General features: G+C 50.0%; 1 pseudogene; it reads right to left on the bottom strand.

Moving 5' to 3' along the window:
• Window positions 1-1,994: 1,994 nt before the first annotated feature.
• On the bottom strand, window positions 1,995-14,269 carry LOC128835855 (microsomal glutathione S-transferase 3-like; annotated as a pseudogene).
• Window positions 14,270-16,446: the final 2,177 nt, after the last annotated feature.

Genomic DNA, 16,446 nt, shown 5'->3' on the forward strand with positions numbered 1-16,446 from the left:
TCCTTGCATAGATTTTTAGATGCACAATCATCTTTAGCCTTAAATGCTTAGATCTTTAGATATACAGTTTTTTTAAATAAATCCTTCAAAAGACCTCCCTTATCTAAAATACACATTTTAATTTTAATTACTATAGTAAAAAAAACTTGCTTCCAAAGTCTTCCTGTCCATCCCTTTCTCTCTTCATACACCCCTCCCCGCCGCTGAAGAGAGCTCTTAAAGGGACAACACCTCTTTCCTTCCAGATAGCTGGAGTTTCCCTTTCTTTACTTCTGACTATCTGATGAACTAGTTTTACAAGAATCCGCCAGCAAAATCAGTACCTTAGTAACATATAAAATCCTTTGTTATGCCTAAAATCTTTGGAAACATATTTTATAAAGTTGCTGAAATTTCATATACATGTCTATTGTTACGGCGATCACACAAAGTAAATTAGTGTTCCCTTTTTCTAAAAGCAATGACACACTAAACCTCTGTGACTGATAATTTAAAATAATGTCTTTGTTTCAGTGAGTTAAATATGTAGTAATCTGGAATGATTACTTTATGAAGGCTTAAGAGTACATTTAAAATATAAAATTGGCTTAGAAATACTGATTAAGAAAATGTAAAACAGAGAACAGCTGCATCATGTATTCCATTATATTTAATGTTGTATTCCGCAGGACAGCTGACTCACCCTTACTACAAAGATTTTGCAAATAAATCTCTGACAAACTTCAGGACATATCAAAAAACCTGTGACTGTCATTTTTTATTCCCAAATTTAGTGCTTTTAATTAGGTACCTTCTCCATGTCCATTCTGCATGAGGTAGAGGGTACCTGGGTCTCTGGGGGAACTGTGACTCTCCGCCACAGTGAGGCGGACCGGGCATCTCGCTATCCGTTGCTCCCTCGCTGGGGGCGGGCCCGGAGCGTTTTGGCACCGCCCTGTAACCCCACCTCTAGCTGGTGCTGCCCCGGCATGTGGGCAGGGACACAGTCGCACCGGAAGTGACGTTAACTGGGGGCAGAGTGCCCGCCAGATTTGAAAAAGTGACGTGACGAGTGGCGTAGCAGCCCCACTGCGTGGGCTCCGCTGTGTGAACCCCACTTCTCGGGTCAGGTGAGCGGCGCGTGCTGGCATTCACCCCTCCCCCACACACCGCGGTGGGACTTGCATACTTATTCAAAAGATGTAATTTAGAAGTTACTCACCTGCAGTCTGTATTTCAGGCAGATATAAAACAACACGGACAAGGCCTCACTTGCAAAGACTGCAGCAGTGGTACCAAGGGACAGCTGCTTCTCTGAGAAAAGGGATCACAGGATTCAAGGGGCTGGGCTAAGGGCCACCTTTGGAGCAGAGGGGCCAGAATTTCCCACTTCAGCTGCTTTGTTCCTTTCCATTGCTCTTAAATGCTATAATGCTGCTTTAACTGTAGGCAGCAGGATGAGATCTTGGTGATAAGTGTCAGTGATCCTGCTTTTATCTAGTTCAGCTAGCACTGCCTGCAGCAGAAGCTAAGCCCAACCCAGGAACCAAGAAGTGGGTAGTGATGCTAGGCCAACACCACTGTGGGCACCAAGTGATGATCCTTGTGCCTGCAGCTCCCTATAGGGACAGGAAGAAACATCTTCCTGGCTGGGACCTGGACACAACTCAACCTTTTCTACTCACCCGCCCAGAGGAGTCACTTGCTGTTGGAGATCAGATGCTCTGAATGAGCATTCTGTCTGTACAGTCCTAGCACACGGATGGAGATGGACTAGGAGGCCCAGTTTGATCTCTCATGTGTCAGGTCAGTTTACTGGACTTCTGTATATCCCAGTATGTAGAGTACAGGCTTTTTTTCCAATCCCCCTCTGTATTATTGCCCAGGATTACTTTAAAAAGCACTTTTACCCAAGATTTCAAGATGAAAACAATTAATTTCTTTGACTTTTAATTAGGAAAAAACTAGTTAAGTTGGAAATTAAGTTTATTATCCAAAATCACCTTCCCCCCCCAAAAAACCCCAACACTCTACATCTTGGAGATTCTCCAGAAAGCTGTGAAGGGGGATGGAGGCTGGCTACTCAGTGGAGACCCACTCGAGGTGCTGGACGGCTGAGTACAAAGTGTTCCCCACCAATCCGATGAGTGTAGCCGAACCAATGGCTCCTCTGTTTCACTTTCCAGGGTCTGTAGAAAGGGATGAGAGAGCACAAAGACTGAGCTAGCTCAGCAGCGCCACGTTGCTCAGCACTATCCCATGCTGCAAGGAGGTTTAATACACGTTTCACAAGGTAGCACTGGGGGGAGTGGGGGTGCAGGTCAGGGCCCAGCTTGCTCCAGAGAAACTTTGTTCTCAGCTGCCTAGTTGGTTCATTTTTGAAAGGGAAGTCCAAAAGCTTTTATGGAACGTGGCCATTTAAAAGCAAGTGGGTAAGACTGTTGCAGGCTGAAACCTCCATGCTCAGCCCTACAGATCCCTTAAGGTCTGTCAAGGCTGTATCCCCACTTTGAACTTTAGGATACAAATGTGGGGGCCTGCATGAAGACTTCTAAGCTTAACTACCAGCTTAGTTCTGGTCTGCTGCCACCATTCCCAAAAACTAATTCCCTTCCCTGCATAGCCTTGAGAAACCTTTCACTAATTCCCTGGTGAATACAGATCCAAACCCCTTGGATCTTAAAACAAGGAGAAATTAACCATTCCCCTCCTTCCTCCCACCAACTCCTGGTGAATACAGATTCAACCCCCTTGGATCTAAAAACAAGGAAAAATCAATCAGGTTCTTAAAAAAAAGGCTTTTAATTAAAGAAAAAGGTAAAAATCATCTCTGTAAAATCAGTATGGAAAATAACTTTACAAGGTAATCAAACTTAAAGAGCTCAGAGGACCTCCCTCTAGCCTCAGGTTCAAAGTATAGCAAACAAAGATAAACACTCTAGTAAAAGGTACATTTACAAGTTGAGAAAACAAAGTAAAAGTAAGACGCCTTGCCTGGCTTTTTACTTACAAGTTTGAAATATGAGAGATTTGTTTAGAAAGATGGGGAGAACCTGGATTGATGTCTGGTCCCTCTCAGTCCCAAGAGCGAACGACTCCCAAACAAAGAGCACAAACAAAAACCTTTCCCCCCCCCAAGATTTGAAAGTATCTTGTCCCCTTATTGGTCCTTTGGGTCAGATGCCAGCCAGGTTACCTGAGCTTCTTAACCCTTTACAGGGAAAAGGATTGTGGAGTCTCTGGCCAGGAGGGATTTTATAGTACTGTACACAGGAGAGCTGTTACACCCTTCCCTTTATAGTTATGACAAGGTCTAAATCCTGAATTCAGGATTCTAAGCTTCCCCTGCTCCAGTTGGTGTAACTGACACCCCATGGAGCTGCATCATCAGTTACACATAGGGGGAACAGAACTTGACGGGTAAATGGATGAGGGAATGACTTTCACATACAGGGTCAGGCTGTATTTCCCATCTGAGTCTGCAGTCTGTCACTGCTTTGGAGGCTTGTGACTTTTGTATTTCATTTTACACAAATGCTTTGTTTCTTTAACCTTATCACTTTATGATATGCCACTCAAGCCAGTTGCCCAAAGGCCAATGGGGTTCCAGGGCTAGATTGCCAGGCTGTAGCACTCCACCCAGAATACCCCGCAGTGAGGAGACTGGGTCTGTAGGCTGCACACCTGAATAACTATACTTTGGAGAAAGTGAGCAGCAAATGAGCGACAGGGAATTTTAGCTCTTCTGCTTACTGAATGGTGTCCTACAGATGGAGGTTTAAAGTGCTGTTGTCCTTCCACTGTTCAGTGTTTGCACTGCTTTTTGGGGAATAATCATCTGTTTTTCCCATTATCATCCAAGTATTTATAGAAGCACCAGTACCATATTAGGTAGGTGCTGTAGACACAATTAAATAGTACAGATTTGTCCAGAAGAGCATGCCTATCATGGATTGAGGGAAGAAGAGATAGTTGGTCAGGACTTAAAGGACTTGCTCTTTAAGTCAAAGGATGTCACTTGTGTGTGGTGGGAGAAGGTAACAACACACACAAATCAATCTGTCTTTTCCCACTGTGGACAGAGTTTCTTTTCTTAGGAAGGGGGGACTTGTGCTGTAGTTCTATTTAGGATACTGTATCTTTGAGACTAACCTGCCTTCGCAAACTCAGAGAAGTGAACAAGGGACTGGGAACTAGAGTTCAGTCTCAGGGCGGAGCAATAGGTACCATGGCACTGGGGATAGCCATATTTAGCTCATCCTATCCCCAGAATAGAGCTCCTTTATACAGAAGGACAAGTGTATGCAGACTCTACAATGCCAAGTCTTTGCTGTCACCCCAACATGTGGGGCAAAGCCACCAGCCTCTCTTCAGTGGTACAGGAAGCCTTATTCACACCCCCCCTCCCCACATTGATTCACAAGGCAACCTTCCACTGAAGAAGCTAGGTAGGGGTCAGCACTGGAGACCCCATGTCTCAACTGGGGCTCATCCTTTCAGTATAAAGACTCACCTCCTGTGTAATAGCCATAGGCATAGAGGACTCTCCCAATGATCCAGGTGATGCCAAGCCCAACAGCAACGTGCTAGAGAAAAGCAGGAAAGGTTAAGGATTTTGGAGCTGAGAAAAATTTACTATGCTCTTTTGGCCACAGAAACGGGTACTCTGCTTTATAAACAGTGGCTATCAACATGGTAAGGAGTCAGCGTAGAGAAGGAATATGCGTCTCTAATAATTCCCTCTCGCTGAGCTGTGGAGTCCTCACCAAGTCAGCAGCACCAGAAATCAGCATCCCAGAGGGGCACAGAGTGGCAATGCCATGAAATATAAGCATGTGGTGTATATCAGTGACACGTTAACACCTCCCAACTCCCGTCCCTCCCCCAGGGAGTACAGGGAGATACAGATGTCACATTATGTCATAAAATTGATCCTGGTGTCATCTGTCTGTGGCATATTCCCTCTTTCTTGTCCACCTCCCAACATCCCCAGTGACCAGCCAGACCCATGGCCCCTCGTATAGTGTAACTCTAATTTACCAGATGGTGGACGTAAGAGTTTGGTTAACCAGCAACTGTTTTCTTCACTGTGCTCCAGATCATTCCCCTCATTCAGTGTCCTAAGCACAGTGGAGAGAGCACTACCTGGTGCAGACTTGACAGCATTAAAGGGACTATGGTAATTAGAAATGGCTAGTCCCTACAGCCACAAGTTGTTCTCTGCTCCAGGCTTGAGCCACCAGGTATGTTGAACAAAACCAACCACTTTTCGTAAGCTTCTGGAGTGGACCAGAGATAGGAACCCAGTAGAATTATCCCTCGCTGGTATATTGCAAGTAATCTCAGCAAATACAAACACACAAGAGTGGCATTTCCCCATTTGCAGACACTGCAAATTTCCACCTAACAGCCTAGTTCCTGCTTCTCAGGCTGTGGTTCCAGTTTGCCAGACTAGGACCTCAGTTGAACCTGCCAGTGCTGCTGCCTCCAGTCCCTCTGCACCAGTGCTTGGCAAAGGACGGCAATTGGTTTTTGCAAAAAGTTTCAAATCTTGGCAAGTTTTTCATGAAAGTCGTCTGGATTTTGGAAGAAAAACCCAAACCTGAATATTCTTCATTCCTTATCCCAGCCCCTTTTGCTAGCAGCAGTTAGAAAAAAAAATTTTGGTTTCTCAATGGAAATTTTTCCATGGAGATTTTCATTTCGATAAATGATTTAAAAAAATATTTTTTTTGACAGAACAGTTTTGACCAGTGATCCTGTGCATGCAGCAGCCCACCATGAAGACTGGAGGGGCCTGAGGCTCACTAGGGGTTACCATGCACCCAGGCGAGCTGGAGGCAGCAGCAGCTCCAGTTGGCCCAGCACAGGTACATGGTTCAAGTTGGGAGGCAGCAGCCTAATGTATGACGCGCTACACAGATCAGGAACCTGTCTTACAGAACAGTGTGTCTCAGCTGTGCAAGGTGATTGATGGCTCCCACCAGCACCTCCTGAGCAAGTACAATCATAGATCATAGAATATCAGGGTTGGAAGGGACCTCAGGAGGTCATCTAGTCCAACCCCCTGCTCAAAGCAGGACCAATCCCCAAAACATTCTTAGCAGGCCAATGCTCAAACCACTGAGCTATTTCCCTCCCCCCTCCGCACAATAGGGCTAGAGTGGAGCGTGCTGAAGATTGATCAGGCAGACTTTGCCTCTCAGGAGATCTTAGCGCATTCTCCTGCACCCAACATGAAGGAAGGGGAGAGTAGGAACAATCTCTAATCTAATAATTTCAAACCTGGCCTGGGACATGACTCACCGGGTGGTAGACTCCGCCCATGGCTAGAAAGAACAGGAAGGAGGGATAAACTTCCAATCTGAAAATAGACCAAGATTAGCATTTATGACTAAACTCTAAGAAGTTTTTTGTTTCAGTTGTTTTTAAAAAGATCTTTGTGGAAATCTAGACTATCAATCCCTGTCCACCTTCCCCCACACTTCTTAGAATTGGGCAACATATTTTAGGGAACACCCTCAGCCTGTATAGAGACCTAGAGAAAGGGACTGGACTATTCAGAAGAGGCCTCCAAGCCCAGCTTTTAGCTGCCTCTGCAAGAATGCTGTGACAACCACAGTAGTGTCAACACACACTGAGTGCAGAAATGGGTGCACAAGCCCTTGGGAATCCTGACGAGCCACTGTCCAGGATCAGCAACACATTTGCTTACAAGGCCTGAAGTTCCCTTTTAAAGGCATTGCCAAATGCTAAGCCACTGCTTACTAGTGGGGGAATGCGAACACACCAGCCATGCTTGGTTTGAGAGCCAGATCTCTCTGGGCTGATGACCAACAGGCCAATCATTCTCTGGGAGAGTCAGGCAGTTGAACAAATGAGCCCATCAAAAGGCAAGGCACGACATACCCCACTGGAAACACAGAGCTTAGGATCTGTCCACATGGGCAAACTGCCAGGGCTGTGATATAACACTGTAGTCCCCACCCAGGTGGGGCCAGACCGTGACTGGAAATCAACCCCTGGATGAGGGCCTGTCTCACCTACTAAGCATACGCTGCAGCAGGGCCTTACATTTTCTCAGAGCCCAATCCAGACAGATATAGATAAAGTGTTTAGCAGCAGTAAATGCTACACTCCAGGCATCGAGTACTTAATAACTTAAAATCTTCAAGCCAGCACTCCGGACCGTCCATGATACTCACGTGTTCTGATGTGCACACTGGATGCAGTTGAAGAGATGCCCATGTTCAGGGTCCGTGCTATACATGGTTGGATACTGTTAAAGACAACATAGTGTTAGCAAACACATGGAGCTCTGTGGCCTCTAACAACAACGTCACTCGCCACTTCCTGCAGGGGCTGTTATTTCCCAGAGCACTCACCCAGAGCAAGCTGAATCTCTGCTTGTTTGGCAAGACCACCTGACTGCCTTGCGGGGTTTGGAGTCCAAGTTGTGTCATGTTGCCCTCCTTCAAAAATGAGCTGTAGGCTGCACTTCAAACTCCTGGGCACATTGGCTGAACAGTGGCATGAAGTAAACCCTGGCTTCATGTCTCAGTGATCTTGCAAACACTACTAGATGTGACACAAAATGGAGGATCTGTCCCCCACAGCTGCTACTTTAAGACTATCCTTTGGGACTTTCATCCGGGAGCGTCTACATTGGTTCTAATCCTGCGAAGCTCTCTCTTGCCATCTCCCAGCACTGAATTCATTGCCCATTGCTTCTACTCAGTCTACAACAAATGGGCATGAATGGAGATTCCCTTGCCTATACCATGCTCACATGAAGCCCTGAGGATGGTCACGCCACATCGCAAAGCTAGCCCATAACCTTAAACAGAGCCTCTCAAGTTGTGTGAAGGAACAGCCATCATGCACTGTCGGCAGGGGTGGAACCCAGAATCTGCAGTGTTGAGACGTTCCCATTTGAACAAGAGGGGTAACTCCACTAGCTGGGAACTGCACTGAACTCTTCCTCTGTGGACCAGCCTCGAGAGAGGCGTGTAACACACTGAACGATGGGCTCCCCATACACAACACATCACCGCCGGCCTTTTATGTTCTGATCCAGATCCCCCTGAACACCCCGTTCTATGCACTCACGTGTGGGGAAAGAGCAGCAGTGGTGCACATAAAACCCAGCAGCCAGATGCTGCTGCAGCCTCTTACACATCCACTGACTTGCCCTCTCTTGGGGATGTTTAAGGGCTATACCAAACAGCTCCTCCACCCCTTCTCAAGTTTCTAGAATCACACCCTGGAGGAAGTTCCCAAAGTGCCAAAGCTGCTTCCAAGCACAGTAGGCTCCACATGCCAATGTCCTGACTCACAGCGGCAGCTGTTAATAGTGGATTCCAAGATGAAGTTTAGTTTGCAAAAGGTCCTCTTCGCTATTGTTCCTCCTAAATGTCTCCCTTGAATTTTATAAGCCCTCCTCACCTTTATTTTTAAATGCTCCTCTAACATAATCTCACTTTCTCCTGCTCCGAATCCAAACTGGGGTTTTCCCAAAAGCAAGATCTATCCACCTAGTAGCAGGGAAAAGCATAAGTAAACAGGGCAGGGACTATATGGTTATTTGCTTGTCGCAGGTCTCTTAAGTTTCTTTGTTTCAGACACCCTTCAACAGCCCCCGACTCAGTCCCAAGCAACCGATCTGCCACATCGCTAGCTCCACAGATCTAGCTTTGGAGATCAGAGCACAGAAACACCAGCTCCCCACCCACACACACTCACAGAGGCATATTGCCAGGCTAAAGGGTGGGGAAAACCTGTGTTTATGTGCAATGTTCTAAGTTTTAGAGTACCAGAAAGTCTTGGGTTTTGCAGGTGCCTAGGTTGCGGGGTGAGGGTGAATAGAGCTAGAAGGGGCTGTAGCAGGGAGGTGGCAGCCTGTGCCTAAGGACAAGTTAGAACACATCAGCAGAGCTAGTCCCATCCTGTCTCCCCCAGCCTGAACTCTCAGCCCGTTGCTGCCAGGTCCTACTGTCACGGAGTATTGGGGGACTCAGGGCCCTGCACCCCCGGCTTCCTGCGATTCACCATGACTCTCAGCCAGCCAGTAAAGCAGAAGGTTTATTTGGATGACAGGAATACAGTCCAAGACAGGTCTTGCAGGCACAGACAGCAGGACCCCCTCAGTTAAGTCCAGCTTGGGGTCCCATGGCATCCCAGCCCACCCCCCTTTGGGGGGGTCAGAGCCATCTCTGCCCCCCAGCCATCTCTCCAGCTCGCTTCCAGCACTCTCCCTTCAGCGACCCCTCCCACAGTCTTTTTCCAGTTTCCCGGGCTAAGGAGTCACCTGGCCTTCAACCCCTTCCTGGGTTCTCATGTTACACACTCAGGTATGCGGCCTCGGGCAGACTCCCATCCCCCAATGCAGACTATCCCAGCCACACTCCCCTGTCAGCATTCACAGACCACAGTGAGAACAGGCCCAGTTCGTCACATCTCCCCCCTTCGAGACCGAACTGAGCAGGGTCACTTTAGCCAGTGACCCGGGGAAGTTTGAACCTACCCCCGTTCCCATGGATGCCCCCGCATCCCTCCCATTCCTTGGTGAGAATTACACCAGGCCCCTCCAGTTTCACGCCCCCCCTTAGGTTGGGGGTGCTTGATGGCACTCGCAGTTCGCATGTGGGAAGGTTTATGCGGCCTGTGCCCTTTTCCCACCCCCATACCTCTGGGGCTCCAACTGGGCTGTGGTCTTCTCCCAGCGCTCCAGTCTGGAGGTCTGTGCTTTGGGCTCTCTTGGTTTAGAGCCGCCCTTTTAACCTTGGCCACCCTCCGGAAAGGCTCCTCTATGCTGGGCAAGGGTCCTAAAGCTGTTTTCCCCTTGTCCCAGGCCTTCCTCCCCCTCTGACAGGGGTCACAGGATCCGCAGTACTGTCGGACAGTAACAAAGACCCCAGGCCAGTAAAAGCTCCGTAGCAGCCTCTGCTGGGTACGCCAGGTTCCCTGGTGCCCTGAGAGGGGAATGTCATGGGCCCGGCACAGCAGCTGGCGGCGATACTTCTGGGGTACCACCAGCTGCCTCCTGATCCCCCCTGACTCCATTTTCCCTGGGGGAGCCCATTCTCGGTACAGGAACCCCTTCTCCCACAGGAACCTTTTCCGGCCACCTCGTCCCATGGTCTGTACCACATTGAGGTCGGCCAGGTCCCTTATCTTCCGCAGGGAGGGATCTCTCTGTAACTCGGCCTGGAACTCAGCAGCTGGGACAGGGATGGCCACCTGCTCTTTCTCGCCCGCTGGGTCCGAAGCTGCAGCCTCCCTGAGCCGTGTCCCTGGGCGTTCCCTCCCCACCAGGTTAGGGTCCTGCGCCTCAGGCAAGGCACCCCCCCCAAGGCCAGGGCGCAGTGCCCCTCGCCGGCTCTGACTGCGGGTCACAACTAAGGCGGTCTGGGGGCTGCTTGGCCAGTCCTCTAGGTCCCCCCCCATCAACACCTCAGTGGGCAAATGGTGGTGCACTCCCACGTCCTTGGGCCCTCCTTGGCCCCCCATTTCAGGTGTACCCTCGCTACGGGAACCTTGAATGGGGTCCCGCCCACCCCGGTCAGGGTCAGGAAGGTGTTGGGCACCACCCGATCTGGGGCCACCACCTCGGGCCGGGCCAGTGTCACCTCTGCGCCCGTGTCCCAGTATCCATAAACTTTCTTCCCATCCACCTCCAGGGGAACAAGGCACTCGCTCCGCAGGGACAGCCCCGCGCCAACCCTGTAAACGGCGAACTTTGAGTCCGGAGCATCTGGCCCCCCAGAGAAGCTGGCCTGGGGCCCTTCTCTCTCTTGAGCAGTTGATAAGCTGCCAGCCCCTCTTGCATGAGAAGCCTGCCCCTCGTCCGTCTGGACCTCTACCAAGTTAACCCGGTGCGGGTTCGGTCTGCTCAGTCTGTCCTTGAGCTTGGGGCACTGGGCCCGAACGTGGCCTCTTCGGCCGCAGTAATAGCAGCTCATGTCCCGTGGGTCCCCTCGAGCCGGTCGGTTGTCCCTGACGCTGGGCATTCCCCGTGGGAGGGGATTCCCCATATTCCCCCTTTGGGAGGTCCCAGGGTGACTCTCTCTCTGCATCGCGGCGGGCCTGTTCCTTTGGGGCTCCTCCCTGCCACCCCCTGACCGGCTCTTTACAAACTCATCAGCCAGCTGCCCTGCGTGTCGCGGGTTCTCTGGCTTTCTGTCCACCAACCACAGCCTCAGGTCGGATGGGCACCGCTCATACAGTTGCTCCAGTACCAGTAGTTTAATCAGGTCCTCCTTCGTCTGGGCCCCACCAGCCCACTTGCTGGCGTATCTTTCCATGTGGACGGCTAGTTGCAGATATGAGATCTCAGGGGTTTTATCTTGACTCCGGAACCTTTCCCGGTACATCTCAGGAGTCAGCCCAAACTCACGTAGCAGGGCCTTTTTGAATAGTTCGTAGTCCCCTTTCTCTGCCTCTCCCAGTTGGCGGTACAATGCCACGGCTTTGGGGTCCAGTAAGGGGGTAAGGACCTGGAGTCTGTCCGCGGGATCAACCCGGTGCAGCTCGCAGGCCGTCTCAAAGGCCTCCAGGAAGTCATCCATGTCCTCCCCCTCCTTGCGTGGGGCCAGGATGCACTTATCAAAGCTCCGTGCAGTCCTGGGCCCCCCCTCACTCACCGCAGCTGGGGGTTCGCTGCCCTTCAATCTCGCCAGTTCCAGGTCATGCTGACGCTGTCTCTCATTCTCCTGTCTCTGTCTCTCATTCTCCTCCCGTTCATGCTGACGCTGTCTCTCTTCACGCTGATGCTGTCTCTCTTCATGCTGTCTCTGTTGTTCACAATCCTCCAGCTCTCTCAGTTTTAGCTCTTTCTCCCATTCCAGCCAATTCCGCTCCACGGATGCCGAACGTCGCCGGGAGGATCCCCTGCTGGCCGGGGGGATCATGGCGCCCTCGGTATTTGCTGGGCTCCTCCCCACCCTTCCCCTAGGCATAGGAAGGAGGGGTCTCGGGAAGCCCTCAGCAGCCGGCTGACCACTCCCAGCTGGGACAGACACTGGTGCCTGCGCTGCATTTGCCAGGCTGCTTCCCTGAGACACAGGGATCAGTTCATTCGCGCGATCTTCCGCCTCCAGTCGGGCAATGAGCTGTGCTTTGGTGAGCCTCCCAATGCACAGCCCCCTCTGCTTGCACAGATCCACCAGGTCGCTCTTAAGCCGCTTGGCATACATCTTCCTGCTGGCCACTCACCGGCCTGTGTGCTCACAGCTCCCCACAGTTCCCAGGGGGCCCCCTAGTGTGCCAGCCCTTCTCGAGGTCACCACCTCTCTGCCAGGGTCGAGCTGCAGACTCCTCCGCCCCTGGGACCACTCGCTGCGATCCCCCCGGGGGACCCCGTTACTGCAAAAGTCCTTCTTGCTGGTCACACACTCCCAGGGGTAATAACCGTCTCTCTCTCACTCTTCAGCACGCCTGGTCCCCGTCAATCCCCCTTCGTTTTACTGCTCCCCAGTCACTTACTGCAGGAAGCGCCGTCCACGGGGTGCAGTAGATCCCACCGCTAACACCAGTTGTCACGGAGTATTGGGGGACTCAGGGCCCTGCACCCCCGGCTTCCTGCGATTCACCATGACTCTCAGCCAGCCAGTAAAGCAGAAGGTTTATTTGGATGACAGGAATACAGTCCAAGACAGGTCTTGCAGGCACAGACAGCAGGACCCCCTCAGTTAAGTCCAGCTTGGGGTCCCATGGCATCCCAGCCCACCCCCCTTTGGGGGGGTCAGAGCCATCTCTGCCCCCCAGCCATCTCTCCAGCTCGCTTCCAGCACTCTCCCTTCAGCGACCCCTCCCACAGTCTTTTTCCAGTTTCCCGGGCTAAGGAGTCACCTGGCCTTCAACCCCTTCCTGGGTTCTCATGTTACACACTCAGGTATGCGGCCTCGGGCAGACTCCCATCCCCCAATGCAGACTATCCCAGCCACACTCCCCTGTCAGCATTCACAGACCACAGTGAGAACAGGCCCAGTTCGTCACACCTACACCTCGCCTCTCCTGGGGAAAGAAACAAGGGTGCCTAGCAGCAGGAGACCTGGCACAGCGACCAAGAGGGGGAAAGCCTTCAAATGCATCTATGTGGGTACTGGAAGGAGACTGCTGCAACTTGGAGACTGGGGCTGAGTCAACAGCTCTCTTCCACTGATTTCAAATCTTAAGGGTAAGAATACCCACTGTGAGGGTTATTGCAAGCACCCCTCTAGGAGGATCATACAAAGGATAAGAGAATAGCTAGCACTGTGGGGGCAAGCTAGCTAGGGCTCTGGCCCAGGCAATAATGGGGAATCACTGCACAGTTCTGAACTACTTCACCTCACTATTTTCCTCCCATTTAGGACTGGCCTACACTAGAAAATTATATCGACCCAACTACTTTACTTAAGTGTTTGAAAAATCCACACCCCTGAGCAATGTAGTTAAGATGACCTATGTCCCTGTGTAGACAGTGCTAGGTCAATGGAAGAATTCTTCTGTTGACCTAGCTGCCACCTCTCGGGGAGGAGGATTACCTATGCTGATGGGAGAACTCCTCTCATTGGCATAATTAGTGTCTACACTGAAGCACTGCAGCTGCACTGCTATAGTGTTTCAAGTGTAGACAACCCAAAGAGTCAGTGATGATGTGACTGCTGCTATCTTGGCCAACATACCGAAGACTGAATCAGGGACTCCACAGCTATAAGCATGAGACTCTACAGCTTAAGATGAAGAACCAGGCTCTCCAACTAAGAACTGTAACAGACCCATCAGACAGGGATGTATATGTAATACACATACAGTGACTAGTGGGTTACAACAATGTTTGCTGAGTGGACCACCACCTTGGATATGCTCCTCTGCAGAGAGCTCCTAGGACATGGTGAGGCATAAGGCTAAGAGCCAAACACTGGAGAAGTGCAGTATTCTCATGATATCCTCTACTGCGATGTTCCTTATGTACTAGGATCTAGACAAGACCAGATTCCCGTTCACCAAATTACTCACACAAAATGGGGACTAGTCCACGAAGTCTTGGGTTTTCCCTAATTGCCAGTGCTTCTGCCATACTAAGCCAGCTCATGAGATGCCTGGGCCTCTTTCCTTCAAGATAGCTAGTGGAGGCGTTCTTGGTGCCTCAAGGGCAGTACCACCCACACTACAAACTCACCTCCACCTTGTACTTCTTGCGTGCCTTTGCCACATTCACAGCAAGATGCGTTATCATGATAAAGCCAGCAACACCAGTCAGGACCACATAGCTGTATTCCTTGGAGAGACCCACCATCTTGACACTGTTGAGAGAGGAGCGTTTGATTACAATCTCAGGACAGGACTGAGAATCCACAAGAGACTATTAACCCCTATTGGTATGAAAAGTCCGGATTTACTGAACAAGGACCAATGTCCTTCCAGCATGGGGACCTGGCTGCCTGAGGGAAGTGACAATCATGGAGCTTTCAACTCTAGACTGCTTGCTGAAATCCAGCCCAAGGAGTTAAGCACTATGTGAAATGAGTCAGGGTCTCTATGTCCAGTTCATATTAGGCATGTATGTACAGCGTAACCTTCACCATCATAACTGTGTCTCCTCACTGACACTTTCAGCTGAGGGGCCTTAGATGGATTGGGCCCTGGAGTCAGAGTGCCCTGTAAGTGGTTCTTTAGATCAAGAGTGGTGCAAGTGGTGATCAAGTGGGTGGTGCATGCAATGAGACAATGGGTTGAAGCTTGCCCCTGTGCCTGGTCTATGACTGTGGTCTGGTATACACTTCAGTTATATCAGCAGAACCTTTTCACTGAAAAAGTTATACTAGTAAAAGCCCTGGTGTGGATTCAGTTATACTGGTATAAAGGTGACATATTGGTATCGTCACCTCCCGTCCCATACAGGAATAGCTATACTGCTATAACTGCATCCACATGGAGGGTCGTTGTTCTGCTTTAAGTGTACTGGTATAATTAGAACAGTACAACTTTTAGAGTAGACAAGACCAGTGATGGGACAGCTCTCTCTTGAGGGGTCTAGCTGACACATTTTCAATAGCACTAAATTCACTTAATTGTTTAGAATAAGTCTTAATAGCAAATTTTTTAATTCTACTGTTGCAACTGTCCCAAATTCTAGATTAGGGCCCTTGTCCTCCTCCCACTGAAGTCAATGTCAGGATGACTACTGACTTAAATGGGATGGTGTCACACCAGAAGACAACAGATACTGGTGACCTGAGTGGGGAGATGTTACAGGAGGTTTAACCCTAGACATAAAGCACTGCAGACGGCCTTCCGGAAGCCCTTTCATCCCAACGCTAGCTGTGGCCAAATGGTCACTGACACTGCACACAGCGTGGGGGCTAGTGGGAGGCAGAGCAAAGTTGACAAATGTACCCATGTGAGTGAAAAGGGGAAACCATACTTCAGCCCAGCTAGCCATTGGCAAGCTGAGTAATGTTCTTCCTCCCAGCAGCTATAGAACAGTGCGAGGGAGCGGGCTCAGATTCACAAGCACACAGCAGGGCTCCAGAAGCATCTAGTCTCTGGTATTTACCAATAGTTGCACATGCAATGCCACCGGCTAACAAGAGAAGACCTTGCAGAGCTGTTATACACAAACCATGTCTCCTCATACCCAACCCCTAGCCCTCAAAATGAGCTCTCTCATTTCAGTTGCCTCTCTCCACCACTGGGACAAGGTTCTTTCCATTTACAGGGTCAAGTCAAACCTAACTGATCCTTTCCATCTGGTGACTCCACTGTGCAGTGAGGCCTCCTATCCTTCACTGCCACAGAAACAGAGCAGTCCTGAAAGAACATGTTACCTTAGGGAACTGGCACCTGCAGCCTACCATGGCTACGCTGCCAGCACTCCTGAGCAATGGAACTGAAATTCATTAGGGAGCAGGTTTAGTTTCACACTTACAAGGATAATTATAAACAGCATGGAAACGAATGAGGTTATCAAGGACAATGGCTTAGACTTTGCACATGAAATCTTGCAGGTAGTTATTTTAAGCATTCATGAGAACATTGAAAATTAAAGCAGATTTAAGGCTGTGAGCACGAGCAGTACCCCTTGTTATTAACAGTTACTACACTTCATTTAGACTATCGTAAATGATCAGCATTTCACAAACACAACAGGTCAGCAAACGGAGGGTCAATTTTTATTATAAGCTGAATGCAGAACACCAACTACCAGTGGTGATCAGGAGCAGCATTTTTCTGCTCAGATACTCAGGAGGGATACTACCCTCCACCCACAGATTTCATCTCTGCCCGTCACCTGGGTCACTGGCAGGGGCTTTATTTGGGGCTACCCTGAGAACGTCTCACAGGCCGCTACTACTACAGAACACGACAGCGCCATTACACAAAGGCTTTCACCCACGGAAGCAGACACCCATGCTCCACCGAGACTGGTTAGCCCACAAGTGAGATTTGAGGCCTTATGATTAGTATTGAAAAGACTTGCAC

This window comes from Malaclemys terrapin, chromosome 4, assembly GCF_027887155.1.
Source record: "Malaclemys terrapin pileata isolate rMalTer1 chromosome 4, rMalTer1.hap1, whole genome shotgun sequence".
Lineage (NCBI taxonomy): Eukaryota > Metazoa > Chordata > Testudines > Emydidae > Malaclemys > Malaclemys terrapin.